Here is a 9484-nt window from a genome sequence, read left to right as displayed (position 1 = left end):
TTCATTCATGACAGCTAGCACCCGTACACTCTCGTACGGCCAATACGCTAGGGGCTTAAGCATACCCCATAATACGGCGTGAAAAGTCCGAACACTTTCGACAGTGCGGCACCCCAAACTTATAGCATTATATGCATCAGCTCTGAATCATGTCTTGGGTCAATAGTTGGGTTTGCCCGGCTCTCATGTTTTGGTACCTTACATTCCGCTATATCCGCTAAGGTAGCACTGGATAACTACTGCGATTGTGCCCTGGTTCTGCTGGGCTAAGCACCTCAGTAGAGAAAGCTAAAACTGACTGTCATGATAAGGCGAGAGACTGGTCGCTGTTCGAGAGGTTTCAAGTCCCTAAAGACTTATGCCGCTTAGAGCGAGGAGTCGACCCTGTCTGGCTTAAGGCGTGTATAGCGCCCCCTATTCGGCCTTCCGAATATTAGGGGCTTCGTCGAAATTTAAAATTATAGAATTCTAAGGCTAAGTGAGAGTGATAATGCATTATAGTCCGATTGCCTTGTTCGTTGTGCTGAGCACCTCCCTCAAAGGACCCAAAAATGGGAACAAGAGCGCTCAGGTTTATCCCGAACACCCCAGCACTCGTGGCATGGGGGCAGAAGCCGACGACTAGCCATCTCTCAGATTTGATAAACAGCCGAACAGAAGGTAATATTTTAAATTCAAACAAGCGTTGCATAGCGCATATGAACAAGTTTTCATAATACAGGATTACACGAGCAAGTTTATTAAAATATTACATATTTCGCACACTCGTCTGCTACAAGACGGGCATCCTTCAGGACACCCTCATAGTACATCTCGGGGTGGCGATGCTCCTTGCCCTGCGGCGGCCCTTCCTTCACCAGCTTCACGGCGTCCAGTTTGGCCCAGTGCACCTTCGCACGGGCAAAAGCCCGGCATGCACCTTCGATGCAGACGGACCGCTTGATGACTTCCAGCCGTGGGCAGGCATCCACAAGCCGCCTCACCAGGCCGAAGTAGCTGTTGGGAAGGGCGTCGCCAGGCCACATCCGGACTATAAAGCCCTTTATGGCCTGTTCGGCCGCCTTGTGCAGCTCGACCAGTTGCTTCAGCTGGTCGCTCAGAGGCATCGGTTGTTCGGTCCCAGTATACTGAGACCAGAACAGCTTCTCCATTGAGCTTCCCTCCTCGGCCTGGTAAAACTGTGCGACATCCGACACGCTGCGGGGCAAATCTACGAATGCTCCTGGAGAGCTCCGGACTCGGGTAAGTAACAAGTAATTTACTTTCACATGCTTGCTTTGCATATTGAATGCCTTACCCGCTGCTATCTTCTTCATCGCATCAATCTCCTGGAGGGCCTTTTGGGCTTCAGCCTTGGCACTCTTTGCACTCTCAAGGGCCGCGGCAAGCTCGGACTCTCGCGTCTTCAAGTCAAGCTCCAACGCCTCGTGCTTCGTCACGAGAGCATGGAGCTCTTGTTGCACTTCGCCCACCCGTGCCTCTTGTTTTTCCCACTCGGTGCGCTCCTGGACCGCATTGTTTTCGGCCTCGGATAGCGCTTGCTTCAGGGTTGCCACCTTGGTCGTGGCCCCTGGCAAATTAAAGATGATCCTGTCATTTTGCAATCGTATCCTTTTTGTATATATACATATCTATAGACTAGGTATTACTTACCTTTGTTCTCCTCGAGCCGCCTCTTGGCAAGGTCGAGCTATTTCTTGGACCCTTCGAGGTCCTGCTTCAGTATGGCGACCTCTATAGTCAGTGCAGCAGAGGTCAGCAGCGAAGCCTGCATACGCATATAGACATACTTATATTAGACTCCTGCAGATATTAGTTGATCCTCTATTCGGCTTTTCTTTTTGAACACCAAAGAGAGCATCAGGGGCTACTGTCTATGCGGTAATATTTTTCCTATATTTCAAATACTTACCTCAAAGCCTGTTAGAAGGCTGGCACAGGCTTTAGTCAGTCCGCTCTTGACGGACTGAACCTTCTGGATCACCGCACTCATAATAGTGCGGTTCTCTTCGTCGATGCAAGCGCTGCGAAGTGCTCCCATCAGATTGTTCGGTGCCTCTGGATGGACAGAGGTCACCGGCACGGGCATCTTGCCCCTTTTGGAAGGAGGCCGCCTGCCTGAGTCCGGAACCACTGGAGGTTCCGGCGCGGTGTCCGGCCGAGGGCCGAACTCGGAGCCCTCGGGAGCCTTACTCCCTCTGCTCCTGGATTCCGGAAGGTCACCTTGAGGCGCCTCCGGGATTGTCTCCCCTCGACCCGGTGCCTCTTGAGACAATACCTCGGCATCGTCCGTAGGGCAAGGGGAGGTGGCGGTCGGAAGTGGATCGCTATCCATAACCGACGAGTCCAAGGAGCCACCCGATGAAGATACGTCGATACAGGATTGGGGCGGTCTACATAATCATATTCGGCGTTAGGAGAAGCAGTGCGACAAAGGTATGATATGAGTTACTCTGGTATTCGAATACTTACGACTTCGCCAGGGGCTTGGCCCTGAGCAGCCACTCGTCTTCGCCTTCGGCGGTGGTGGTGGAGTAGTCCAGAAGGAGGGTCCTCCCCTTCTTGGACCCTTCGGCCCACCCGGTCAGGGCGGCCTTCCTTTTCTTGTCTCCCCCGATTGAAGGGGGAGCATCTTCATCTTCCTCCTCGTCTTTGGGGGAGGAGTGCGTCGCGGAGTCATAGGACAATGAGTCCGATATCACCTGGCATCGGGAACTCTTTCGGGTTCCCTTGGCCTTCTTCTTGGTCTTCTCCGGCACCTTGTAAGGAGCCGGAGCCAGCATCTCCATCAAGAGAGCGTCCGCAGTGTCTTCGGGCAGAGGGGCCGGGCAGTCGATCTGCTCCAATGCCTTCACCCAGTCATGTCAAAGGCATGGGAGCTCAGACCCCGCTCATGGTTAAGCTATGGGAAGTAAAAATCCTACCAGATGTACAAAACTTACCGGATTCGCGGGGCGCTTTGCGCTTAGCCCGCGGTCCTCGATGTGAAAGGGAGGGATCTCGGCGCCCTTGAACAGCACCCTCCAGACGTCTTTGTGCGTCGTGTCGAAGAGCTCGATTGGAGTCTGGTGCCGGGCCGGGTCGAACTCCCACAGGTTGAAATCCCGTTGTTGACACCAGAGGATCCGGCGGAAGAGCATGACCTGGACTATGTTGACAAGCTTGAGCTTCTTGCTTGCCATATTCCGGATACATTTCTGGAGTCCGTCCAGCTCCATCGATGAACCCCAGGATAGGCTCTTCTCTTTCCAACAGGTGAGCCCTGTGGGGATTCCGGATCGAAACTCGGGGGCCGCCACCCAGTTGGTGTCGCGCGGCTCGATGATGTAGAACCACGCCGATTGCCACCCCTGTATGGTCTCTACGAAGGAGCCTTCGAGCCATATAACATTGGGCATCTTGCCCACCATGGCTCCACCGCATTCCGCTTGCTGGCCCCCCACCACCTTCGGCTTGATATTGAAGGTCTTCAGCCACAGACCGAAGTGGGGCCGGATGCGGAGGAAAGCCTCACACACGACAATGAACGCCGAGATGTTGAGGATGAAATTTGGGGCCAGATCATGAAAGTCCAGCCCGTAGTAGAACATAAGACCATGGACGAATGGATGGAGGGGAAACCCCAGTCCGCGGAGGAAATGGTCGAGGAAGACTACCCTCTCGTGAGGTTCGCGGCTAAGTATCTGGCTCCGCGCAGCTTTTTGATGTGTCCCTCCGTAACGGAGGAAGCCATCCACTTGCCTCCCGCTCCGGACATGTTTGGAGAAGGTTGAGGAGAAGGATGTGGACTTGGGTGTTGGAGCTCGAGTGCGCAAGAATGGATGAGTAAGGAGGAAGAAGGCGTGGGTAGAAAAAGGTTAAACCTTATCCCCTTATAAAGGTAGCCGAAACTATGCGCCCCCACTAGCCTGGTAAAACTCGCTTATCCCCCAAGCGTCATAATTGATGGCGCGGTCGGGTTACCCACGCCCGTATTGATGGGAATCCCGTAATAAGGGGACCACGATCTCTGCTTTGACAAGACGTGTCAAGAAACTGCCTCGCACTATGTGCGGGGCTAGTTAAAGAAAAACAGTTCGAATAATCAACGAACCATGGCATGATGTCATGTTGCCAAAACGTGTCAGTGATAACCCACAAGTATAGGGGATCGCAACAGCTTTCGAGGGTAGAGTATTCAACCCAAATTTATTGATTCGACACAAGGGGAGCCAAAGAATATTCTCAAGTATTAGTAGCTGAGTTGTCAATTCAACCACACCTGGAAACTTAGTATCTGCAGCAAAGTGTTTAGTAGCATAGTAATATGATAGTGGTGGTAGCAGCAACAAAAGTAAATACAGCAAAAGTAATGTTTTTGGTATTTTGTAGTGATTGTAACAGTAGCAGCGGGAAAGTAAATAAGCGTAAACCAGTATATGGAAAACTCGTAGGCACCGGATCAGTGATGGATAATTATGCCGGATGCGGTTCATCATGTAACAGTCATAACATAGGGCGACACAGAACTAGCTCCAATTCATCAATGTAATGTAGGCATGTATTCCGTATATAGTCATACGTGCTTATGGAAAAGAACTTGCATGACATCTTTTGTCCTACCCTCCCGTGGCAGCGGGGTCCTATTGGAAACTAAGGGATATTAAGGCCTCCTTTTAATAGAGAACCGGAACAAAGCATTAGCACATAGTGAATACATGAACTCCTCAAACTATGGTCATCACCGGGAGTGGTCTCAATTATTGTCACTTCGGGGTTGCCGGATCATAACACATAGTAGGTGACTATAGACTTGCAAGATCAGATCAAGAACTCACATATATTCATGAAAACATAATAGGTTCAGATCTGAAATCATGGCACTCGCGCCCTAGTGACAAGCATTAAGCATAGCAAAGTCATAGCAACATCAATCTCAGAACATAATGGATACTAGGGATCAAACCCTAACAAAACTAACTCGATTACATGATAAATCTCATCCAACCCATCACCGTCCAGCAAGCCTACGATGGAATTACTCACGCACGGCGGTGAGCATCATGAAATTGGTGATGGAGGATGGTTGATGATGACGACGGCGATGAATCCCTCTCTCTGGAGCCCCGAACGGACTCCAGATCAGCCCTCCCGAGAGGTTTTAGGGCTTGGCAGCGGCTCCGTATTGCAAAACGTGATGATTTCTTCTCCCTTATTTTTTTTCTCTCTGAGAGCAAATATATAGAGTTGGAGTTGGCATTGGAGGGCATCCAGGGGGCCCACGAGGTAGGGGGCGCGCCCCCCACCCTCGTGAGAAGGGTGTGGGCCCCTTGGTATTCATCTTTGGCGAGGATTTTTTATTATTTTTTCTAACATGTTCCGTGGAGTTCAGGTCATTCCGAGAATATTTGTTTTCTGCACATAAAACAACACCATGGCAATTCTGCTGAAAACAACGTCAGTCCGGGTTATTTCCATTCAAATCATACAAGTTAGAGTCCAAAACAAGGGAAAAAGTGTTTGGAAAAGTAGATACGACGGAGACGTATCAACTCCCCCAAGCTTAAACCCTTGCTTGTCCTCAAGCAATTCAGTTGACAAACTGAAAGAAAGAAAGAAAAACTTTTACAAACTCTGTTTGCTCTTGTGGTTGTAACTATGTCAAGCCAGTATTCAAGTTTTCAGCAGAGATCGTAACTAACCACATTTGCAATAATTCTCAGGTCTCATAATTACTCATATCAGTAGCATAATCAACTAGCAAGTAATAATAATAAATCTCGGATGACAACACTTTCTCGAAACAATCGTAATATGATATAACAAGATGGTATCTCGCTAGCCCTTTCCAAGACTGCAAAACATAAATGCAGAGCACCTTTAAAGATCAAGGACTGACTAGACATTGTAATTCATGGTAAAAGAGATCCAATCATAGTCATACCCAATATAAATTAACAGTGATGAATGCAAATGACAGCTGTGCTCTCCAGCTAGTGCTTTTTAATAAGAGGGTGATGGCTCAACATAAAAGTAAATGGATAAGCCCTTCGTAGAGGGAAGCAGGGATTTGTAGAGGTGCCAGAGCTCGGTTTTGAAATAGAGATAAATTGTATTTTGAGCGGTATACTTTCATTGTCAATGTAACAACTAAGAGATGGCGATATCTTCCATGCTAAACACATTATAGGCGGTTCCCAAACAGAATGGTAAAGTTTATACTCCCCCTCCACCAACAAGCATCAATCCATGGCTTGCTCAAAACAACGAGTGCCTCCAACATACATTAGGTCCCAAGTGGAGTATTATTTGCACTTAATTTTCATTTAGTTTGCATACAGCATGGGACTTGGCATCCCGGTGACCAGCCATTTTCTCGTGAGTGAGGAGCGGAGTCCACTCCTCTTGAGAATAACCCGCCTAACACGGAAGATAAGGACAGCCTTGGTTGATACATGAGCTATTCGAGCATACAAAACAGAATGTTTATTTGAAGGTTTAGAGTTTGGCACATACAAATTTACTTGGAACGGCAGGTAGATACCACACATAGGAAGGTATGGTGGACTCGTCTAGAATAACTTTGGGGTTTAAGGGATTGGATGCACAAGAAGTATTCCCGCTTAGTACAAGTAAAGGCTAACAAAAGACTGGGAAGCGACCAACTAGAGAGCGACAACAGCCATGTACATGCATTAAAATTAATAAACATTGGATGCAAACATGAGTAGGATATAATCCACCATGAACATAAATATCGTGAAGGCTATGTTGATTTGTTTCAACTACATGCGTGAACATGTGCCAAGTCAAGTCACTTAAATCATTGAAAGGAGGATACCACCCCATCATACCACATCATAATCATCTCAATAGCATGTTGGCACACAAGGTAAACCATTATAACTCATAGCTAATCAAGCATGGCACAAACAACTATGATCTCTAATTGTCATTGCAAACATGTTTATTCATAATAAGCTGAATCAAGAACGAGGGACTCATCATATTTACAAAAACAAAAGAGGTCGAGTTCATACCAGCTTTTCTCATCTCAGTCAGTCCATCATATATCATCATAATTGCCTTTCACTTGCACGACTGAACGGTGTGAATAATAATAAGAGTGCACGTGCATTGGACTAAGATGGAATCTGCGAGCATTCAATAAACAGGAGAAGACAAGGCAATATGGGCTCTGGGTTAAATCAACAATAATGCATAAAAGAGCCACTTCAACAATTTAGTTATGGTCTTCTCCTACTGACCCCCAAAGAAAAGAAAAGAAATAAAACTATTTACACGGGAAAGCTCCCAACAAGCAAAAGAAGAACGGGAAATATTTTTCGGTTTTCTTTTTAATTATTACTACTAAAGCAGAAAAATAAACTACTACTAATTTTTTTGGTTTTTCTTAAGGTTTACCAAACACACTAGAAGAAAGCAGGAAAAAGAACATAAACTAGCATGGATATTACAGTGAAAAAGTATGAGCACCGACATCTAGTAATGAGTATGTGTGAACATAAATGTAATGTCGGTGAGAAATACGTAATCGCCCAAGCTTAGGCTTTTGGCCTAAGTTGGTCTATTGCCAGGAATAACCTGGCGGATACCCGTAAGTGTAGCGGGGGTCGTACTGCAACGAAGAATAGTTGGGATCATGCTGATGTGCAGCGGTTATCGCCTGCTATGCTGCAGTGTGGAGTCGAGCTGCCTCCGCTCTCCTCTCGTACTCTTCTGCCTCCTCTCTGGTAATAACATATCTTCTTTTTGTCTGTGAACCAAAGAAGGCAGGAGCAGGGAGAGTAATACCGAAAACACATCGTTTATCAAAAATTAAACGATATAAGAGAGGTGATTCAGGCCTCTCAACAAACTGGTGCGAAGCCATAGAGTCATAATCTAAATATGCAGGAGGCAACTCCGTATCACTCTCGCGAATGTCTATTTCAAGAAAATGAGTTAAGCGGGTTGCATAAATTCCTCCAAAGAAATCTCCATTATGTCTATTATGATGCAACCTACGAGCTACAATGGCTCCCATATGATAAGATTGGTCTCCTAACACAGCACTCCTAAGAATGCTAAGATCAGGGACACACATGTGACATGCTTCATCCTTAGCATTTATGCATCTACCGATGAAGAGAGCAAAATAATTTATAGCAGGAAAGTGAATGCTCCCTATGGTAGCCTGCATTATATCTCTAGATTCCCCTACAGTTATACTAGCAAGAAAGTTTCTAAATTCAGATTTAGGGGGATCCCTAATATTGCCCCATGATGGAAGTTTGCATGCAAGAGTGAAATCCGCTAAGTCCATGGTATAAGATTTGTCATAGAGATCAAACATGACTGAAGGAGAATTACGCGAAGATGAATACTCAAACCTCCTCACAAATGAACTTGTGATCATGATACTGGGGGCATTTGTTAGCCTCAAAATCCTCAAGACCGGCATTGTGCAAATATGCTTTGAATTCTTCTTTAATTCCCGCACGGTCCATAAAGTTTTCCGACGGCCATTCGCAAGGCCGTACTGGAGCGTCTCTTGGTGGATCCTCGTCAGCATCGGGCATAGCAATCCTGGGTCCTTGCTTCTTAGAAGAACCACCTTGGAACATCTTCCTAAGCATATTGTTTTTCTCTGAAAAATTCTGAAAATTTTAGTAACTTCAAACAAAAGTGAACCAACTTCAATAAAATTGATAGCAACTACTCCTACAAGTGCCTAGGGCCTATATCAAGCATCAAAACTACCCTTGACCATATAAATTTGACATGCAAGCTCAAGAACAGGGTCACCTAAGCAACAAAAATTTGCAAAGAATAAAGCACTAGAACATAAATTAATTGGACCAATGGAGGAGTCACATACCAAGGAACAATCTCCCCATTCAGTTTTGCGAGAGGTGCTTTTAGCAAGGAGATCGAAAATCACAGCAAAAGTGGCTGGAACTCGTGCTTGAGTTGGTTTTTCGGGTTTGTGTGAGACAGAGGAAGAAGATGGGTGCTGGGATAAGTGGAGGAGGGCCACCGTGGGCCCACGAGGCACGTGGCGCGCCCTAGAGGGGGGGCTCCCACCACCCTCGTGGCCAGGTGGCAGCTCCTCCTGCGGTAATTTTTGCACAGTAAATCCTCAAATATTCCCGAAAAAAACATATTAAATTGGCATGTCATTCTGAGGACTTTTATTTTTGGGATATTTTTATATTGCACGGATAAGTCAGGAAACCGACAGAAAAATACTATTTTTACTTTATTTCTACTAATTAACAGAAAATATAGAGAGGGTACAGAAGGTTGTGCTTCTAGTTTCATCCATCTCATGCTCATCAAAAAGAATCCACTAACAAGGTTGATCAAGTCTTGTTAACAAACTCGTTCCGATAATCATGAAACCGGAGAAATTTCGAATAACACTAAGTTACCTCAACGGGGATATGCACATCCCCTATAATAAGTATATCATATTTCTTTTTGACAGTAGGAAGAGGAAATT

Source organism: Triticum dicoccoides, chromosome 5A (genome assembly GCF_002162155.2).
Source record: "Triticum dicoccoides isolate Atlit2015 ecotype Zavitan chromosome 5A, WEW_v2.0, whole genome shotgun sequence".
Classification (NCBI taxonomy): domain Eukaryota; kingdom Viridiplantae; phylum Streptophyta; class Magnoliopsida; order Poales; family Poaceae; genus Triticum; species Triticum dicoccoides.
Note: the sequence above shows the minus strand (reverse complement) of the source record.